Source organism: Barbus barbus (assembly GCF_936440315.1).
Source record: "Barbus barbus genome assembly, chromosome: 3".
NCBI lineage: Eukaryota > Metazoa > Chordata > Actinopteri > Cypriniformes > Cyprinidae > Barbus > Barbus barbus.
The window spans coordinates 26567470-26589451 of record NC_136731.1 but is presented as its reverse complement, the minus strand read 5'-3'; the positions used below and the strand labels follow the sequence as shown (position 1 = coordinate 26589451).

At 41.7% G+C, this 21982-nt stretch overlaps 1 protein-coding gene across 4 annotated transcripts in view; it reads left to right on the top strand.

Annotated features, from left to right (window-relative positions):
• LOC306859855 (E3 ubiquitin-protein ligase SMURF1-like) overlaps positions 1-21982 on the top strand; it is a 50243-nt gene that overhangs the window by 9269 nt on the left and 18992 nt on the right. The gene's annotated exons all lie outside the window — the stretch shown is intronic.

The following is a 21982-nucleotide window of genomic DNA, read 5'->3' as shown; positions in this document are numbered from 1 at the left end:
TGGGAGTTCAGACTAGAGAAGTGAAATGCCACATTTTTATCATGGACTACTCAGTGGGTTGCCTAAATGACTAATTGGTTTATGAGGATATCTACGAGACCCCTGATAAGATGTTTCTGAGAGACATTTAATTCAAAATGCATCCCATTTAAATCCCTGCCTCTTTAAAAAAAAAAAAAAAAAAAGAAAAGAAAAATAAGAAATAAACTCCTTCATCCTCACAAACTTATCCTGTCCCATTCCTAGACATGTTTTAACTCAAAGGTTTGGGGTCAGTAAGATTTTATTATTATTTTAAAATAAGACTCCAGTGCTTTCTTGCGAGGATGCATTAAATCGATCAAATGTGACCATAAAGAAAATAACTCTGATTCTAATAAAGCTGTTCTCTTGAGTTTTTTTTTTATTCATCCAAATCAGCGTATGAATGATTTCTGAAGGATCATGTGACACTGAAGACTGAGGTAATAATGGGGTAAATTCAGCTTGACCACAGGAATAAATTAAATTTAAAATAGAAAAGTTCTCAATATTACTGTTTTTACTGTTTTTGATCAAATAAATGCAGCCTTAGTTAAAGTCTTACCAATCCCCAATTATTTTAATAATGCATTTTTATTTCTGTAGTTGAAGTTTTGTGACATTTAAACACATGAGCTTACAGATTCTTTTATTTACTTCTATTTTATCCCTAAAAATAGTTGGAAAATGTGGATTTGTGCAGCCTGTTGCCCTGATTGAAAATTGTGTGACATGATTGGCCTTTGTGTCCATGTGAGACTGCATTGTGGTCAGCTGCAGACAGTGCCGTAAGTCTGTGAGGCCTCCAGACAGGATGAAGAGCTCATATGGTCATTTTAGCCTCCCTCAGCAGCCTGGCTGGCTCCCACGTGCCTCGTCTGGATTTAGGTTACTGCACAGCACCCAGGGGTCACACAGCCACCTCCCCATAGGTCCCTACCGGTCACACACAACGCTCCAGGACGCATTCTTTCAGCTGTTGTAAACACGAAACGCTAAATGCAGGGTCTTTTTTTTTTTTGTCTGTCAGCCCATCAGACTTGAAGATGGTACTTTTCACTATAATGTTTCTTGCTCTGACACGGCGCATAAGTAGGCCATTGCGATTTTAGGCTGTTTTTCTTCAGTGAGAGCAATCCTCTCAGCTCTTGTCTCTGTGCGGGGCAGATGCTCATCGGTGTTGCTATAAGCATCGCTCATATCTCTACAGGGATGACAATTGACCGTAGGCCATTCTCTAAACTGACCGACATAAATAGCCTGTTTCTTTACAAGCTTGTTTTCCTGAGTGTTCATTGAGTGCACTCTGGAACCAATTAATTTTCTTGAAGTGCAGACCAGACCCAGTTTTAAGTTTGTTTGATAGCACCATAATCATCATTGTGTGTTGTATCTGAGTACTTCTGATGGTGTCAGACAAGCTGTCAAGAGCACAGACAGGCAGACATCTGTCTGCATTGTCAGCATAAGGTTGCAGTCTCTCTGGTGTTGGCTCAGAGCTATGATTAATGCGCCGCACATCAGATTCAGGATGTCCTCCTCCTCCAGTCACTGCTGACTGAATGCATTTCTCTCATTCCTATGTATTGTGCTTTTAACCACTCGTTCCCCCAAGATATGGCTCAGGTTTCCCTTCCTTTTCATGCCTGGTGATTCAGTGACGGGGAAGTCTGCCCGCCTGTCCCCATCATCATGCTTCTTCCTAGGGGAGCTTGGCGGATTCACCGTGGAAGTCGGAGTGGCTGACCCACTGTATCTTTGCCTGAAGAAATGTCTTGTCTATTCATGCACATGAGGAGGTTTAGCATTCCAGTTTACCCTCTTGGCTGACAACTCATTTTGTTCAAGCTTGGATGGGGATATATTTTTAAAGGCGCCTGGCGTTCCGATCAACCTTACAAAATGGCTTCCCGCAGTTTAATCTTCAGCGCAGAGTGAGGATTTGGCTGTGGAAAGTGGGAGAAAGAGAAACAAAGAGCCAGGATGGAGGATAACTCCGGATAAGCTCATGGATATTTCATTCGCATTGGGGCCCTGACGTCTTGTGTTTCAGCTTTGCATATGGCAGGGCTTTACATGAGTGTGTACAATACGGCCTTTCTCATATCCCTCCAGCCCTCACGCCTCACGCCGCTGTGACTCAAACCTAAGTTGTGAAGGGAGGAGTGCTGTGTGTCATCTCTGAATCTGGCAGGAAATGAGTCGAGTAGGCCACATTCTTCAGCCCCTAATCAGTCTAGTTCATAACTCAATTAGAGTGATGGCTTGTGTATGCAAAGTCTGAACTGACTGTACAAGGGCTGAGAAATCGCAACATGGCTTAGATCAGTAAACAAATCGCAAGGTGTGTATTTAATTAAATGCATCCACTGTGCATTGCAAAGTGAAGCCTGGCACTGACTTCATTTACAGATGTGCAGCTCATAACAATGTTTTTGGTGTCTCGGAGTGGCTCAGTTCACTTTAAATTATGGATTTTTCTTGCGTTAAATATGCATTTGGGAATGTAATGTAATTTGTAATGAGAAGCATTTTATACAACCAAAAAAAGTTTAGAAACCCAACAAAGTTGTAACCTGTTTTTCTTTGTTTTTCCATCAAAATGAAAGTTAGATGGGTTAATGTTTGAAAATTAAGAAATTGAGGCATAAATATTAGTGTTAAATTACTACAGTTTAGGGCTGGGTGATTTAAATCAATAACGATAATTATCACAACGTAATTTCTCGATAAAATCATAAGAGTTTGATAAATATTCAATATAATGTTTATGCACCAACAGCGGAATGAAAGGGCACTACTCGTATGAACCACGACACACAGACCATTTATCCGCTCTGATTTTGATATTAAACATAAATTTACATCTGCATCCTAACTCAATACTACTATGTGCATTCCTTGGAGACAAAAAAGGAATTTTTATTTATATTATCAGGCAACACAAACTTGTTTCTTGATTTGAAACAATCACTCATTAGAACATGCAGAAATTAAGAAATTTATTTTGAGGAAAATAAATGGTCTGGTTTCAACAACTTTTACTTTGGAGCAAAAATCTGGCTTTAAACTTGAAAGATTTGAAATTTGTAAATTATCAATATCGACTGATAAGAGAATTTTTATAATTTTTTTGAAAATGAACAAGAGGGTGACTAACCGCACACTGATCCACTCAAGACTGAAAGTCTACAAAAACATTTTTTTTTAATTTATAAACTACATCGTGCAAAGTGCATGTGAATTAAAAACAGATGGACACGAGCAAGCAAGCAGACGTTTCAGCACATTGCTATGTTCAGTGCTTGGCCATATCACCCAGCCCTACTACAGTTACTGCTGTAACAAAATTGTGATTGCGGTTTCATTAAATATTGCTTTTTTTAAACTGTGAAATTAGTAATGGAAATATTATCAATGAACTAACTACTATCACTTTATTTACAAAATTAATGATGATTAATTTAGTAATATTGATAAAACTAATTTGTGTAGGCCTACAAACTAGCACAGCAAACCTGAAGCCTTTAAAACACACACATTTTACATTGCAATCACATTTTTTTCCATAAAATAACAATTCAGTGTTCTCAATTTTTCATCTCTTAAACTTACAAATTAAACAATAACATCTTTTTGTCTCATTACTTCTAAGTCCATAGTATCGTGCTTTAATAATGTCATTTGTTCTTATTTACAGTCTAGTTTGAAATTGTATTTTATTCCGAGACTGAGCTGAACCTTCATTTATCCAAACCTTTTTCAGAGAATGCTGAAAATTCGTCATCAGACTCGAATGCGTCAATAGCAAGTGAGCTTCTGCACAGAAACCCACGTTAAATAAACCGAGATAACACTCCCGCTCTTCTCACTGTGCCCCCTGCCTTACATCCTCCACCCCTGCTCAATAGATGCTCTGCTCATACTGAAGAAGTGTAGAGAAATGACCATTGGCTCATATTCTGGTGCCTTACACCATTGCGTGTCAACTTTACAGACCCCCCCCCCCCCATGCTTTTAACCTCATATATCAGCAAACTACTTGCCTTGCAAACAGCTGCAGAACCCGTCAGAGACTCATTCCCATCTACTGAGTAATGTTCCTTTTGGCTACACACGTGTTCTTTTGCTAATTAACTATGTGAACGGTCTTGAGGCTTGTGAACCAGCTCTCTGCCATTGCGTCAGGTAAAGTAGTGCTTTTTATTAAAGTCAGGGAATAAGTGGGTGGGAAACTAAGAATAGAGCCTCTTCTGTCTCCCTTGCACCCACCCTCATCAGTCACTACACCAGCTGTCCTAATGCAAGATACTGAAGACACTCTCCGCTGACTAGCTGAGATGATCTACTGTCTGATTTGGAGTGGTGATTCTCAACTGGTTTTGCTTGAGGGTTTTAAATTGGCAACTGAGTACCAGATTTGTTTATCATGCACCAATTGAATTTAGATGGTTTCATGCTAGGTAATTATTCATTTCATGAACTTGCCGGTCGGCTGAAACCATGTTCTTGTTGCAAGCAACTCTTTTTATTGTAGTCTGGCTCATATTTTCTTTTTCCTTGTGTACTTATTTTTTTTGAGGATGCATGAGACGCAGCCTAATTTGAATGCCTAGTTTATTTCTACCATTTTACAGATTTTTGTCAAAATTCTTGGAGTTTGATTGGGCACAGTCTCAAAAAAAAAAAAAAAAAGTTTAGGATGCTCTAGTGAACAAGTGTTTGCAGGAATCTCCCACGTTATAATTGCACAACTTGCAGAAATCAATAAAATTATGTGCAATCCTGCACTGAAATTCAGGGCCTATGACTATTTATTTCTGTGCATTTATAGGATTTCAAACGTGAAGTGTTGTGCATGTTTGTTCTGCCTGTCACCCACTATGTCACTTCACTTCACTATGATTAGGCAACGGTTAAAGCAACAGGAAAAACCCTCTATAAAAGCCCTAAAAGTACCGCTCTTGAACTTAATTTAGAGGAGCTCAGCCAGCTTTGAGAATGGTACGTATTGTCTGGTTTTCTTCGGTTTTAAAATCATTGCTGTGCTGACTAAACTTCTAGATCCATCATGTACAGGAACATCTATCAACCTGAATCAGCGAGAAATGTGTAAAACTACTATGTATTTTTAAAGCAACCAGCTGGTTTCACCGGTTCAAGAGTTTAGGATCTGCATGTTTTGTAATATGAAAAATTTATATTTTTGTTCAGCGAGGATGCAATTGTTCAAAAGTGACACAAGCTTACAAAATATTTCTTTCAAATAAAAGCGGTTCTTTTAAACTTTATATTTATCATGATTTCCCCACAAATTTTAGGCAGCACAACTTGTTTTCAACATTTAATAAGAAATATTTCTTGAGCAGTAAATCAGCATATTCTGAAGGATCATGTAATATTGAAATATTATCCTTGGTGAGCATTAGAGACTTCTTTCAAAAACATTAAAGGGGTCATATGTGATTTCAAGTTTTCCTTTCTCTTTGGAGTGTTACCAGCTCATGCATAGATGAGATCCCTGAAGTTGCAAAGACTAGTCTCAAAACCAAAGAGAGATTCTTTATACATTTAAGACTCTGCCATGCCCCTCTAAAACAGCTCATTCAAACACGCCCCCACGTCTGTCACAATGTGGGGAGATTTTCATAACACTGCTCAAATGTTTACGCAAAGAAAGGGGGCTTGATTTTTATTCTCGCTGTTGTACTGTTGCTGCTGCCGGAACCATGTCGTGGAGACGCTGTTTTTCATTGTGAAAGCGAAAGTACTTTGTTTGGGCTTCCAAAAGAGGACACAACTAGAACACAGTGGTTAAGTTGTATTTACAACACCGTTTCAGAGCAGTGCAATGCAAATTTTCGAGTGTGTGCACAATTAAGGACTATTTCCTTAACCTGGCAGGAGAGTAGCCTACAATCAGAGCTGGGTAGTAACTGATTACATGTAATCTGGATTACGTAATCAGATTCCAAAAATTAAGTACTTGTAATCAGAGTAAATTACATTTTAAAATACTCGTAATCAGACTACAGTTACTTTTTATGGATTACATGATTGCATATTATTCACACAATAGCAATAAATTATTCATAAATCATTGATTCCCCCTAATTTCTTTTTCATCTTTTAAATTTTCCTTTATAAAATATTCTACAGAATATATACTTATATATGTATAAATAGTCCAGTCTTGCGGACATTCTCACAAAGATTAGTCGGGTGGCGACAGCATTAAGACCACTGGATTTACAAAAATCATTTCAGGTTTAAGAAGGGTTTCAACATGGCATCAATTACTGATGAACACACTCATTTTTATTTGAATTATTACTCTGTAGGTTTTTTAACCATGTATTAATTATAACTAATTAAAATACATTACATGAAAAACATTCACGTTATTTCTTAGTCACATGTAATGCAGGCATTCCAAAACTGTCATCTAAACCTTATTCACCAAATATATTTGCTTTAAGTACCCCTGAGATTTTAAAATATTTCAATAATTAAGTATCATATTTGCATGTTCATGGTTTCTTTGATTAATGATCACATGGCTTGCAGGTAAATAAAAATATTTAATCTTTAGTAAGTGTTTTATTTAAAACAAAGACTATAGAAACACAAAGACTGTTCACTCCTATACTTATGAATGGGAGAAACTGCAACACGCAATATAGAGGTATAGTCCCACCTTCGAAATGAAAGAGCCAAATTTCCCATAGAAACCTGACTAAACCTGCCAATCCACATACACCGTATAAGCAGGTTATGATTCTGCATGCACATTGCCTGGTCTAGCCTGAAAAATAAGCTTTCTATACGCTATTTGAGCATAAGAAAACAACATTCATGGGGCAATTAATTTCAGGTTTTTGTTGCTGATTTGACAATGAGTTCAGCGAGCAGTTTTTGAGATTTCAGGATTCCCCTGCTCAGTAAGATTGTATTGTATGAGCTGACTGGAGGCGTTGCAAATATGGCCGCCAAGTGAAGAGACTTTCCTCGAAAGGGAGTTCAAATAAAAAAAAAATTGTTTTAAAATAATTTATTTTAATTTATGATTTAATTGTCAGCTTTTCATTAAACTCACAACCCCCTTGCAGTTCCTTTACGAACCCTAGTTTGGGAAACTGTAATATGTTTAATGCGCTTCATGTTGTAAATTACAATGAAGGGAACAAGTTTTCTTACTCTTTGCATTTTTTACATCATTATGGTACAAGATAATGCTATTTAAATCAATGTGATAAACGAGTTAAATCAAAAGTAATCTAAAACTAATCTGATTATATTACCTAAAATGTGTAATGTAACAGATTACGTTACTGACTACAATTTTCGTCATGTAATCTGGAATCAGTAACGGATTACAATTTGTAAGTATTCTACCCAGCTCTGCCTACAATGCTGGCTTGCACAAAGGCTGTTTCTATAAAGTGGGGCAGTTCCAACTTTGCAAGGACAGTCTGACGCTTCTGACTCACAGCCTGTAAGTACATTTCTGCTACTGACTATTCAAATGTGAGTTTTGAGCAGTGTAGAGTAGCTCTTGTTGTTTGTCATTTCTCTGATCACAAATGCAGACATGGTAATATTTACGCTGCACAATGCAACGTGTAAAAAGACAGTACAAGTCATTTATAAGCCGTAATTGTGTCTAGGGCTGGTCCGAATACCATTTTTTGAGCTTCGAGTATTCGGTAGTGATCAACATCGAATATTCGAAGCTTCGGTGGGAGGGGGCTGAATATATTCTTATCTCTAATAAAGGCAGGAATCTCTCTGTGTGTGTCTGTCTGTTGCATTTTTATGTCGAGAACCGTTCATCCAACTGCTGGGGACGCAAGGGAGTGCAAAGTCACATTTTTGTGTAATATGGATACAGGCAAGTCGCGACACTTTCAGAATGAATAAAACTTTAATAAATGACAGAACAGCACAAGCCGAAAGCCGGGCGCTACATGCGGCCCGGGCAGGGTTTATATTATTTAAGAACGAACACTGCACTATAATACAAAACAATAACAGGTCTGTTAGAGCAATACTTTAAATAAGGTATAGCTCAACATTTATCAAACAAACAAATAACTCCCAAATTAGCAGCACATTAATCCTGTCGCCGTAAAGGGTAGGCTATTTAAATAAAAGAACGAAAAATGAATTAACGAAGTTCAACGAATTGTAATAAATAAACACGGCAGCAGCATACTTTCAATAAAATCACACATTTTAATTAACGAACAGTTTAAATAAAATTAAATGAATTCCCTTATAGAATAAAAACATTTTAATAGTCTAAATAAAATAAACAAAATATTCTTTACAAAGTAAAACTTAAATAAATCACTCCCAAATCGGATATTAGCAGCACATTTTTTTTAAATAAGGTAGCCTAACATTTTTCCAACAAAATCACTCTTAATTCAGAAATTAGCAGCAGAGTAACACCGACACCATAAAAGGTATGCTAGTTAAATAAAAGAACAACAAATAAATTAACAAAGTTCAACAAACTGTGATAAATAAATGACAAGGTAGCATTATTTAGTGTTTAAATAAAAGAGAAAAAAATCCCTTATACAATAAAACAAAATGTAATGGGCTAAATAAAATAAGCTAACGTTAGTTCACATTTCAATAAACGAACAATTTTACAAATCAAACTTTCAAATAAATAAAATCAGGTTGCAAGCTGAAGCTAGAAAAGCTACCTATTTAGCTACACTCTTTTCAAGTTGTGTGCAAGAAAGATGAGCTTGTCTACATTTTCGGGCAAAAGCGAACTTCGGGTCTTGTTAACGATGTAGCCAGCTTTTGAAAAAATGCGCTCTGACGGAGTTGAAGTGGCCGGAACGCAAAGGAGGTGTTTGGCTGCAAATGCCAGTTTAGCGGTCACTATTTCGCTTCCACCATGCAAGCGGGCCCGACTGTACTTTTGTAGCGTCTTTTAAATATTGCTCCATCTCTTTTTTTGCACCGTCTCCATGTTCTTCCTCTTCGTCATCGGACTCCATCAGCATTAAAATCTCCTGATGTTTTTTTTTTTTTTTTTTTTTTTTTTTTTTTGGTGGTGGCGCCGCAGTCTCCTCTTCTCTATGGCTTGCAGACAGCTCTTCCACATTTCCGATCGGTCTGTTGCTGGTGCAGATATTCAGCCAGGCGGACAACCTATTAATTGGCATTTTCTTAGTCAAATTATGCATTGTGCACGAGATGAAGTAGTGTAGCAAAATCATCATATTAAATTACATTTAAATTATTTACTAATAATTTAATATAAAATGTCTAACCTCAATGTAGACCAGGTCCTTCTCTTTAATCACGATGTTGGTGTTGCTGCAAGGGCTAGTCATTAAAGCGCGAATGAGAACCGTTTCGCAGGGATCGATGTCACGTGTTAATTATAATTTTTTTTTTTTCGAATATTCGAATCTCAAAATGAAAAATCGAATGCCATCCCTCCAAACGAATATTCTGGTCCAGCCCTAATTGTGTCCCCACTGAATGAAACAAATGCCTCGTTTATACATGGGTTTTATTGATTTTGTCATCTTGCCAGGACACGCATAACAATATGGGATAAGGGGAGTAACATTTCCGTCACACGCTTGAGGCATTCGGCCAATCACAATGCACTGGATAGTTGGCCAATCGGAGCACACCTCGCTTATCAGAACGATGAGCTTTGTAAAAAATCGACACGTTTCAGAAGGGCGGGGCATGGCAAGTTCCAAATGGAAGTGATCATCCCTATCCCTTGGAGTGGGGACTTTAGAGTGAGCAGGGCACGTGCGTGCCGATATTTAGTCGTTTGGAATGCACTTGGCACAGGGAGCGATCTAATTTCCTCATCTTCAGCTAGGATCTCCCGTGACGATGCAGAACGGTCAGATGGACACAGCAGATTCGCTGATGGGCACCGGCATAAAAAAATATACATTTTACATTTTTAAAAAGTTTTATATATTATATAGCATATTTTAAACTTTTAAAAATGTAAAATGCATATTTATTTGCAACAGTTATGCTAACAATAAAAAAAAGACATTTATGACATTAAAACAGCGACATCTGACGGACACTGTGCTGCGTTGTCACGGGAACATCCCAGCTGAAAATGAGGAAATTAGATCGCTCCCTGTGCCAAGTGCATTCCAAACGACTAAATAACGCCACGCACGTGCCCTGCTCACTCTAAAGTCCCCACTCCAAGGGATAGGGATGATCACTTCCATTTGGAACTTGCCCGTGAACCGTTCGATACGATACGCGTGCCGTTACACCCCTAGAAAATAGTGTTTTTTTTTTTTTTTTTTTTTTTTTTTTTTATACTTTAAACCACAAATGCATTGCATTACACCAAATGCACCAAATATTGTTCTTTTTAACAATACTATATGACCCCCTTTAAGAAAAAAATCTCACCGAGCCCAAATTCTGAACAGTCATGTAAATAGACCTGTTGATTTGGACTTGCAAAAACTGGCAAAACTCCATTGGTTACATTTTGACATTTTTTGCACTCAGTAATTCATAGAACAAAATATCCATCTGCTTTTCTGAGCCAATAAAATCCTCATGTGAACTAATTGGTTTAAATGGAGGGGATGTTACAGCCCTGACTGCCTGTGATGAAAGTTGTGTCTGACAGCAAAGTTTCTGCCTCCCTTCCTCCTTTGTTTCCATGGCTACAGATGTGGAAAGCTCCTAAAGGGAAGCTAGGGTGGTAAAGCTTTGAAATATCTGCTGCATGTATGTTTGATTACTCTGTGACTGCTGTATCTACGCCTCTGTTCCTGAGGGATCTGCCTCGGCTCTGTCATACCTGCGGACTTTGATCTGAGCCTCTTATGCATCCGGCACCTCCACTTGGGTTATGGGTTGCCGCAGTAACCAGTTATTGGAGGTGATGGACAGCCTGGAGGCTAAAAGACATGATGGACTACGGAGCCACCCACCCCCGCTCTCGTCTCTCCCTGTGAATGCTGAGATGAATTTCACAGCTAATGAGGCAGTGCCCAAGTCATGGAGCTGTGTGTGGGTGCTAACAGAGGTATACCGTTTGGCTCTTCTGTCCACAGCCATGAATTTCCAGCTCTCTGACCTTTTGAAGATCCATCCTGACTCATTATTAGGGCATAAACTATTCCGTGCATTAGGGCAGCACGAAACCTCAGCATAGGCCAATTAGTGGCTGAGCTTGGATATTCCTGTTCCCTGTCGATACTTCCCTCGTACTGCGTCGCTAGACGCTATGGGGGAAAACTCCTTTTTCTCCGAGGACTGAAGACTTTTTCAATCACGCAGTGTGACTGCACGGCCATTGGTTCGTGCAGTAATAAACTAACCAATGGCTCGTCAGCGGCGCTGCACGAGCCTATGGCAGCAAAGCCCGATCAATTCAGATCAATTCTCCTTCAGTGACGACTTCTTCGCTGATCCAGGACTCCAGACGCTCGCCGTTGAAACGCGTCGCTGCGGATTGGAAGGCTGCCTTTTTTTTTTTTCCTGCTCCCCGCTGATCCAGCCCGCTTCGTCGAGCCGTTTCAGAGATCAGCTCGCCATCCAGCGAGCCTTTAAGAAGAGCAAATTTCTTCTAAAAGAGCAATCACTGCGTTGTTGCAAATGCCGCGCCGTCAGTGCGTCTCGTGCAGACTTTCCGACGCCCACTCAGAGTGTGTTTCCTGCTTGGGTAAATCCCACGCAGAAGCCGCTCTGAGCGAGATGGAATGTTCATATTGTATGAACATGAGTCTCGTGACTCTGCGCGTTTGGATCGCTTTCTTTTCAGAGAGACTCCGCCCCTTGCGCCCTCCCGTTTTCTTCCTCACAGGGACCTGGTGGGAAAAAACGGCAGGGTAAAGGGCTTAAGCGCTCAGCGGCGAGCAAGCTCACGCCGGCTCAGACTCCGCATGCCTCACCCCCGCTATGCAGAGAGGATTCCCCCGTCCTCTTCGAGCACGCAGATCAGCGTCCCTCGGTTGTGATCTCGTTCGGTGCTATTAGATGACCGCATGTCTCTAATAGCGTCAGACGCGGAGGATATCTCAGGCTCTACCATTGACCCCGCCCCCTCCTCGTCTGCCGAACCCAGCGAAGCAAAGCCAGGGATGGATGCCGAGCTCTTCCGCATCATCTCTAAGGCCGTTGACGAGCTGGGTTTAGAGTGGTCTATGCCGGAGTAGCCCACTCGTAGTCATCTGGACGAATAGTTCCTGCCGGGGTGCCGCACGGCCCCTCGTCAGCGAGCTTCTCCGTTTTTTTCCGGAGGTCCATGACGAACTTACGAAGTCGTGGCGTGCTCCGTATTCAGCCCGACTCCGCTCTAACTCTTCTTCTGCTCTCTCCTCAGTGGATGGCGCCGAAGAGAAGGGCTACGAGAGGTTGCCCCCTCTTGACGAAGCTGTGGCTGCGCACCTTTGCCCACCCTCCGCCATCGGATGGAAAGCAAAGGCTGCTCATCCCTCCAAGCCTTGCATGACTGTGAGCCGAGGTGGAGAAATTGCTGGCGAAAGGAGCTATAGAAATAGTTCCCCCAGCTCAGAGCGAGTCAGGCTTCTACAGCCGTCATTTCCTCGTCCCCAAAAAGGATGGCGGCCTCCGGCCCATCCTCGATCTCAGACGTCTGAACCGCGCCCTCATGAGACGGCCGTTCAGAATGACTACATTGAAGCAGATCCTCTCGCAAATTCGCCCAGAGGACTGGTTCTTTTCGCTGGATCTGAAAGACGCTTATTTTCTCATCCAGATAGCCCCCCCATCACAGATGATTCTTGAGATTCGCCTTTCGAGGGTGTGGCTTATCAATACACGGTCCTGCCCTTCGGGCTGGCTCTAGCTCCCCGCACTTTTACGAAGTGCATAGACGCGGCTCTCTCCCCTCGGAGACAGATGGGAATCCGTGTCCTGAATTACCTCGACGACTGGCTCATTCTGGCACAGTCAGAGGCAGAGCTGGTAGCACACAGGTCCCTCCTCCTCAGGCACTTGGAGAACTTGGGACTCAGGATCAATTTAGCCAAGAGCTCCCTGTCGTGCCAGATTGCGTTCTGGCCATACGGCAGCTCACGGCTTCCTTCAAGATTGGAGCCTCCTACCCACTCAAATCGTTTCAAAGGATGCTGGGCCTCATGGCCTCTCCATCACCAGTTCTTCGGTTGGGCCTTCTCATGATGAGACCCCTTCAGTAAAGTAAGTCGTGACGTATTGTCAAGTATGGTGACCATACTCGAAATTGGTGCTCTGCGTTTAACCCATCCAAGTGCACACACACAGCAGTGAGTAGTGAACAAATGCGCACACACACACACACACACCGTGAACACCCACTCGGAGCAGTGGGCAGCCATGCTGCAGCGCCCGGGGAGTTGGGGGTTCGGTGCCTTGCTCAAGGGCACCTCAGTCGTGGTATTGAGGGTGGAGAGAGCGCTGTACATTCACTCCCCCCACCTACAATCCCTGCCGGCCGGGGACTCGAACCCGCAACCTTTCGATTACGAGTCCGACTCTCTAACCATTAGGCCACGACTTCCCCCTGTTACTGTACTGGCTGAAACCTCTAATTCCGCCTCATGGACTCATTCGCGTCAGGGTGATCCAGGCCTGCGTGTCAGCCCTGGCCCCCTGGAAGAACCTGCGATGGTTCGAACAAGGCGTGACAATGGGTTTGGCTTACAGAAGGAAGGTTGTTACAACAGATGCCTCCAACACAGGTTGGGGAGCTCTGTGCAATGGCAATCCGACCTTTTGTACAGATGCACATCAACTGCCTCGCAATGACGGCAGTATGTCGAGCTCTTCAGTTCTTCCTGCCAGTCCTGAAGGGACACCACATGCTAGTCCGCTCGGACAACATAACGGTGGTGTCATACATAAATTGCCAGGGCGGGCTCACCTCAAAACGCCTTTTCGAGATGATGGCAGAGCGCCTCTTACTATGGGCACATCTCAACCTGCGTTCACTGAGAGCAGCTCATGTGCCCGGCGTTCTGAACCAAGGAGCAGACAAGCTCTCTCGGAACAACGTCCCCTCAGAGGAGTGGATGCTCCACCCATAGACGGTTCAGGAAATCTGGCAAATCTTTGGCAGGGCAGAGGTCGACCTCTTCACCTCCAAAGACAACTCTCACTACCAGATTTATTTTTTCGAAGAGCGAGGATGCGTTGGCCCACGAATGGCCCAACCTCCGCTTTTCCTCCGATTCCTCAAGTAATCAGGAGAATCAGGGAATGCAAGCACAAAGTGCTTCTAGTGGCCCCACTCTGGAAGAACCAGCTTTGGATCCCGGAGTTATCTCAGCTGCTAATAGCGGCTCCGTGGCCCATTTCCCTGAGGCGAGACGACCTCTCTAAGGCAAAAAGAACGATCTGGCACCCCCAGCCCGAGCTGTGGGACCTGCATCTATGGGCACTCGATGGGACTCAGTAGATCTCCCCGAGAATGTCCTGAATACCACTGAACAGGCTAGAGCCCCGTCCACGAGACGCCTCTAAGTGGTCGGTTTTCTCTGCCTGGTGTCAAGCCCACGGTGAGGACCCGACAACATGTGACATCAGCAATATTGTCATATCTACAAGAGCTGTTGGACAAGGGCCCTTCCATGCTCAGAGTCTACGTGGCAGCTATAGCAGCTTCTCATGCTCCTATAGCCGGACAGTCGGTGGGCCGCAACAACCTGGTTGTCCGTTTCCTGAGGGTATCTAGGAGACTCCATCCGCCCCAACCCCTCACAGTCCTTGCATGGGACCTGCCCACGGTCCTGAGAGCCCTCAAGGGCCCTCCTTTTGAGCCACTGCAATCTGCAAGCTTAAAAACGCTGTCGCTCAAGACCGCTCTGCTACTAGCGTTAGCATTGGTGAAGCGAGTAGGTGACTTGCAGGCTCTCTCTGTAAACCCTGCCTGTCTTGAGTTTGGGCCTAACGACTCTAAGGTCGTCCTAAAACCAAAACACGGCTATGTCCCTAAGGCGCTCTACACTCCATTTAGAGCCCAGGTTATTACGCTCTCTGCGCTCCCCTCTTCTGAGGAGGACCGAGAGTTCAGCCTTCTCTGCCCGGTCAGGGCATTGAGAATGTACATTGAGCGTTCCGCTCCCTTTAGGCAGACGGAACAACTTTGTTTGCTTTGGCGGCCTCACCAAGGGGTCTCCGGTCACAAAGCACAGAATATCTCGATGGTTAGTTGACGCTATCGCACTAGCATACTCCTCCCTGGGCCTACAGAGCCCCATTGGAGTGAGTTCATTCCACTAGAGGCGTGGCCTCTTCTTGGGCGTGGTCTAGTGGTGTGTCCATGGCAGAAATTTGTGCGGCGGCCGGCTGGGCCTCGCCGTCCACATTTGCCAGATTCTATAGCTTGGATGTCCCAGCCTTACAGGCTCGGGTTCTCTCTGCTTAGAGGGCAAACGCCTGTCTCGGGCATTGCCTGATTCTCTAGGAACGCTCTTGGCCCCATTTCTGGTGCTGAGGCTGTACTTATGACCATTGAAACGATTTCTAGGCTGGACTGACCTCTAAGCTCCTACAGGATTCTTCCTGCTTATAATTGGTCCCTCTGAGCCTTATTGCTCAAGGCCAGTTTATGTGTCGTTTCTCTTCATGGCATGGCGGGATTGTATTTGTTCCCCATAGCGTCTAGCGACACAGTGCGAGTGAAGTATCGACAGGGAACGTACTCGGTTACTAACGTAACCTCGGTTCCCTTAGATACGGGAACGAGTACTGCGTACTATGCCATGCAGCTGCACGAGTCAGGTCGTTGCTTCAGTCGAATTGGCCTGTTTTCCTATGGCGAAGCACTTGCTTATATAGCCAGATGACCCCGCCGCTGACGGCACCGCTGACGAGCCATTGGTTCGTTTATTACTGCACGAACCAATGGCCGTGCAGTCACACTGCGTGATTGAAAAAGTCTTCAGTCCTCGGAGAAAAAGAGTTTTCCCCATAGCATCTAGCGACGCAGTACTCGTTCCCGTATCTAAGGGAACCGAGGTTACGTTAGTAACAGAGTACGTTTTATAGAAACTGGCTGCCTTTTCTCAACTTCAGCCGGTTTCTTCACTGTATTGTCAGGTGGATTTTAATAAATAAATAGCCTTCTGCAGGGACACTGAGAATACATAAAAGGAAAAAAGTGTACAAGTGCTTTTTGCTCCCTTTGCTGCTTTTGTCTAGGATCCTGATTTTAACAGTAGAAACACTAGCATGTTTTTCTTTGTGCACGCTGGGATCAAGGGAAGATGCCTCTGTTGTCATCAACAGGAACCGGTCAAAAAGGTCTTTTTAATGTTCTTTTCAATAGTACTTAATTGTGCTGTCAAACGATTAATCAAAGTTTTTGTTTACATAATGTGTGTACTGTGTATATTATGTATAAATAAGTACAAACAGATGCATGTATATAGTTAAGAAAAATGTTATGTTTATATATCAAATATATCGATATTAAACGGTTGGTTCCATTTCTCAATTCTGATTGGTCAGCAGTGTTTTATTCACGATACAGCACGGCTATGACCGCTTCACCCAGCAGTTCTGTGTATCACTGAGCAACACCCTTAGCAACATAAACAATCAATAATATAACATCAAAACTGTTTCATGTATTATGTATTTTATATGAAATTAATTAACGGTTTGTTTTTTTAGTTAATGATGTATGAGTGAACCCTGCTTGCGTTATGTTGCATCTTTCATCTTTATTTTGAAATCCCGCCCTTCCCCGTCTAATAAACACTTCTCATACGATCGTGTGGATGTGTATGAGCGTCTGTGTGGAAGTCTACAGTTTCCGAAGTGAAGAGGAAGCTGCTCCATCTGAAAGCATGTGAAAATACCACATTTAAAAACATGTTTGTACTCCAAACTCACTTCATAATATCAGTCGAGTGTTTTAAATAAATCCTCCTGTGAGATGATGTGGCTTCTTACACAGAATAAGGCACGCAACATATTTCAAAGTATTCTGTTGATTAGCAATTGAAAAAGTAATCGAAACCGAAATACAGAACCTCTAACAGATGTAATTTTCCCACTTTGGTTATTCGCTCTTTTAAATCATGTTAATACTTTCCCCAGGGTTGCCAGTTCCCACGAAACAAAACAAGCCTGATTGCTGTTCAAAACTAGACTAAAGTTAGCCCAATTGCATTTTTTTTTCCTGGAGTTTTCCCCTCCATCGGGTGTCTCCATCAATTTTGCGTTATGGGCAATCGCTTTAAAAAAAAAAAAATGGACAAAAACAACCCACGGCAGCAGCCCAAATTGGCAACCCTGAATTTTCCCTTAAAAACATACCACTGCATGTGTAGCCACATGACTCTGTCCAGTCAGCGGCATGAAAGCAACATAGAACTCTTAACGCAGTCATCTGAGCAACTGGATGTGCTTTTTACATTTTTAATGTGAAAATATCCATTTTACATGAAAACTGAATGTAAATGTCACTTCAAGACGTTTTCATTTCAAGAAATGTGTGCTTTGATTTCAGTTGTTCGAAATATTCAATAAATAATTAATTAAAAATCCTTCAGTTATTCTAAACTCACAAAGATAAGAAATGCAGTCTTTCATTAGAAAACTATACCCCACCTTTAACAGTTGAGCATATTTGCAGTACAGACCTACAAAACAATTACTTCAAAAACACAGATTTTACCACCTCGTTGCTGAGGAATATAATGTAGCGATCTAGTATCTAGGCTATTTTATTAATAAAAATCACAGGGGAAACATTGACGACAATTTTGTTTGTGCGCAGCACAATCAGTGATCTCCAACAGTGATCTGTCTCTCTGTGTGTGTGTGTATACGAGTAATGCATGCTGGTTAGTGTGCATCAATTAAAGCAGTGCATTAATATGGAACAATGATTAAACTGACTTGGAACTACTCGTGCATTAAACGGTTTTACTGCATATAGCCAATAAGAACGCAGTATTCAGACAGACCATGGAATAATTGTTATTGCGGTAAAATGTTCAGTTAATCGAGATTTTGATTTTAGGTCATAACGTCCAGCCCTAGTATAATATTCCTCCAGAACTTAAAAGGAGATGTTAAGAATATTTCAGCTGCATCGTCCATACAAGAAAATTCATTGGGTCCAAAATAACATTGAACTCCACTGAATTTCATTGTTGCCATGGGAATTTTTCAAAATGTGTTTTTTGAATTGCGCATAAAAATGTTCTGCATATTTGGAATCATGAAAGGATAACATTTTTCATTTTTGGCCAAACTGACCCTTTAACAGTTCCCCAGTGTAATAATTACCACAACCCCATTTAACAAGGTCGTATGAGCGATTGGACGTAAAAGATTTTTATGCACCATTACTCAGATTAATGTTTTTGGGTAACCATGTAAAGTGGTGAAAGGGACAGATTGCAACCATTTTAAAGCTTATTAGAATGTTCATAAATTGGATGGTTGCCAGGCAAAGTTGTTTACCATGTCGTGTGTTATGTAGCATTCATTTGTACTGTGCCTGTTCTGACAGCAGCACGCATGAATTAGTCCTGTGACCTCATAGCCTTCCTCTGTTTGTCCAGCAACACTCCAACCATTGTCAAGCTGCACTACATATAATATCCCACTGCTTCTTGTTGTGCTGTGACTGCAGTGCAGTATAGGCTTTTGCACTTTACACTAGGGGTCGACCGATATGTGTTTTTCAGGGCCAATGCCGATACCGATTATTACAGACCAAGTAGACCGATGACCGATATATTGAACCGATATGTCTGGTGTAAAAATGAAAATGAATGTCAAAATTAAGAATAACAAGGGCTCTGACAAAAACGGCCTTCCCTAGTGTTGGTTGCACTTCTTACTCTTGTCTTCCCCCATGCATCCATCTACAATAAGGGTAATATATAAAGAGAGAGTTAAAAGTGGGGCCACTGTATACTTCATGATTAAGCCTATGAATACTAAATACTACAGCTAAACAGCTTGGGGAAATGTAAGTATTTGGCTTCAATAATTTACATGTTAGAAATGTATGTGTAATAGCATAACCTCTCATAATTCTTCATTAATTATTTTCGGTTGACTAAATCATAACCTACAAGAGGGGACTATTCAATTCATCATCTAATGCACATCAGTTGATTAATTTAAAAAGCGCAATGTATATAATACGAGTAAATAATTTAATTGTCTTCATAGCTCCATTGTAGAAGTTGCGAAGAAGACCGCAACTATTTTAATGAAACTATAACACTAATAGCCTGTTATAGGCTCACTTGGTTCAATAGCCTATTGAAATGTCCCAATTTCCGTCATCCTAATCTTGGCCTATGTGACAGTAACTTAATCTTGGCCTATGTGACAGTATCTTAGTCTTGGCCTATGTGACAGTAATTTCCATTAGTTTTCATTTACAGAGCAGTGCAAATGAAGGCATAAAACATTAATTTAATTTATCTTTTAATCAAATGAGAGTTGAACTCTATTTTTTGGCAAACAAATGGGTTTACTATTAAAATTAAAACATGTAAGAAATAGCGTATTGTGTGATTGTTCTTTTAAACAAAAGTTGTAATAATTGTAGTAGCATTAGTAAATAAACCGAACTTTTATTTTGACGGGTTGCCATGAGGACCTCTTAAGTTTCTGTAGCCTATTTATGATATGACGATCGTTTTACTCAAACGAAACAGTCAAATGCTCATGAAGTAACTCTCAGAGCAGTTCTGGGGATGATGTTCATGCATTTATGCCCTCATTTAGTGACATGGCAGATGCGGAAAACACCGCGAGCGTCGCGCACTTCAGTGTGTGTGTGTGTGTGTGTGTGTGTGTGTGTGTGTGTGTGTCAAAACCGCGCGTCTGTGCCTTTCACATATACAGAGACACGCCGAACATGCAGAATTCATATTTAAATAGTCTTTTTGCAGCTTAATGTTTACAGATAGTCCATATCATGAGTCGATTTAAGTGTACTGACCTACTTTTGATTAATTCATCCAAACTTTGACTAATTCCGTGACTCCGCGTTATACAGTAAATTCCATATGACTGGATTCCGCGATTTCCCCTGCGTTTCCCCCATCTCGGAAATCATAAATAGATAATATTGAGGTTTTTACAACTTCAGTGTATTGGATTGTAATTTATTGCAACTTGAGCAACGTCTGCTGCTGCCTTTGAGAGATAACTGATGCGTGATGAAGCAGCACCAGTTAACAAGCGCTTTCGGTGTGAGAGCGCCTTTAGTCTTCCACGTTGATTGGTCAGACTCCTGACTCTCAACAAATCAGATGCGCGGTGGGCGGAGACTGCTCTAGGCCACAGAGTGGTGAGTTCCGACAGGCTGCATCAGAGCCAAATAGCGCGTTTCATAATTAAATAATTTTATCGGCACATCGGTTTTGAAAATGACCGATGCCGATTATCATAAAAATGCTTAATATCGGTGCCAATAATCGGCCAGGTCGATAATCGGTCGACCCCTACTTTACACTGTTGTGTACATTTTTCTTGTCCATAATGATGCAGGTCATTGGTTTGCTATTGCCTTGTCCACTGCGTACACAGTGCGTTTTTGAGAAGATGAATATTGCTGACCACACCTGCTCCGTTTCACACCACAGCATGTCAAGATTCAAGATTTTTATGTCACATACACAATTAAACCGAGTATAACCAGCAGTGAAATGTAGGTCAGGTCTGCTCCAAGGATAGTGCAATTATAAAGTATACAAGTATTAATAAAAAGAAAAGTAGAAGAAAAAATATATAAAAAATATAAATATAAATGTGCAGGTCAGTATGTTGTTGACTTAATAACAAGAGGAATGTGCAAAAAGTTGTACAGGGTATGTAAATAGCAGCAATATGAGGTAGAAATATTCTGAAGCTTATTGATTAGTGTTATTTACAAGGAGTCATGTGATGTTATGACACAGCGTTAGAGTTTAGGAGCCTGATGGCCTGGGGGAAGAAGCTCCTAAGGCTACGTCCACACGAAGCCAGATTTCTCCCTATCCGATCCTTTTTTTTTTTTTTTTTTTGCCTCAAATTCCATAAACACGGAGTCGTCTCAGGAAATATCTGTGTCCACACGGAATCACTGAAAACGACTGAAAACGATGTAGTACACATGCCAGACCAATATGTGGCGCTGTAATTCTGCCACAGAGATGCACAAAAAAACAGAGGAAGACTTGGACCATGTGCGTAAACCTTGTGCACTGAATACAAACTAACACACAAAGCAGAAGATTTTGCTTTAATAAAACTAATGAGCTCAGTAGGTTCTGCAGCACGAACACAGGCACGTAGTCTGACATTGTTGTTGTTGTTGTCGCTGTTATGTGACGTAGCGGTGTCTGATTAGGGGCGAGACGTGGGCTGATGACGTCATCGTTTCAGAAAATATACGGATTCGCCGTCCACACGAAAACATGAAAACGGCGTTTTCAAATTTATCCACCCTGGGACCCGGTTTCAAAAATGATCGGTTTCACTCTTCGAAAACGCCGGTTTCGTGTGGACGAAACGCCTATACGGTAAAAAATGTATGCGTATACAGAGAAACGCGTCTTCGTGTAGACGGGGCCTAAGTCTCTCAGTTTTTGCCATCAGGCTACGGAAGCGCTTACCAGATGGAAGCAAAGTGAATAGATGGTTACCAGGGTGATTAGAGTCCTTGATGATTTTAACAGCTCTACTTTTGCAGCGTTTGAGGTAGATGATGATGCTGAGATGCGCTCAGCTAAGCGCACAACTCTCTGTAGTGCTTTGGAGTCCTGATTGGAGCTGTTTCCATACCACACTGAGATGCACTGAGTCAATACACTTTCGCATTGTATGAAACATTTAAGTGATGCACAGTCAAACATGAGCTGACACCAACCTTATTCACAAATGCTGCTTCTATTATGTGCGGCAAATCCTATTGAATGGCGTGAAATCGCATTGCAGCCTAACACAGAATGACCTTTTGATA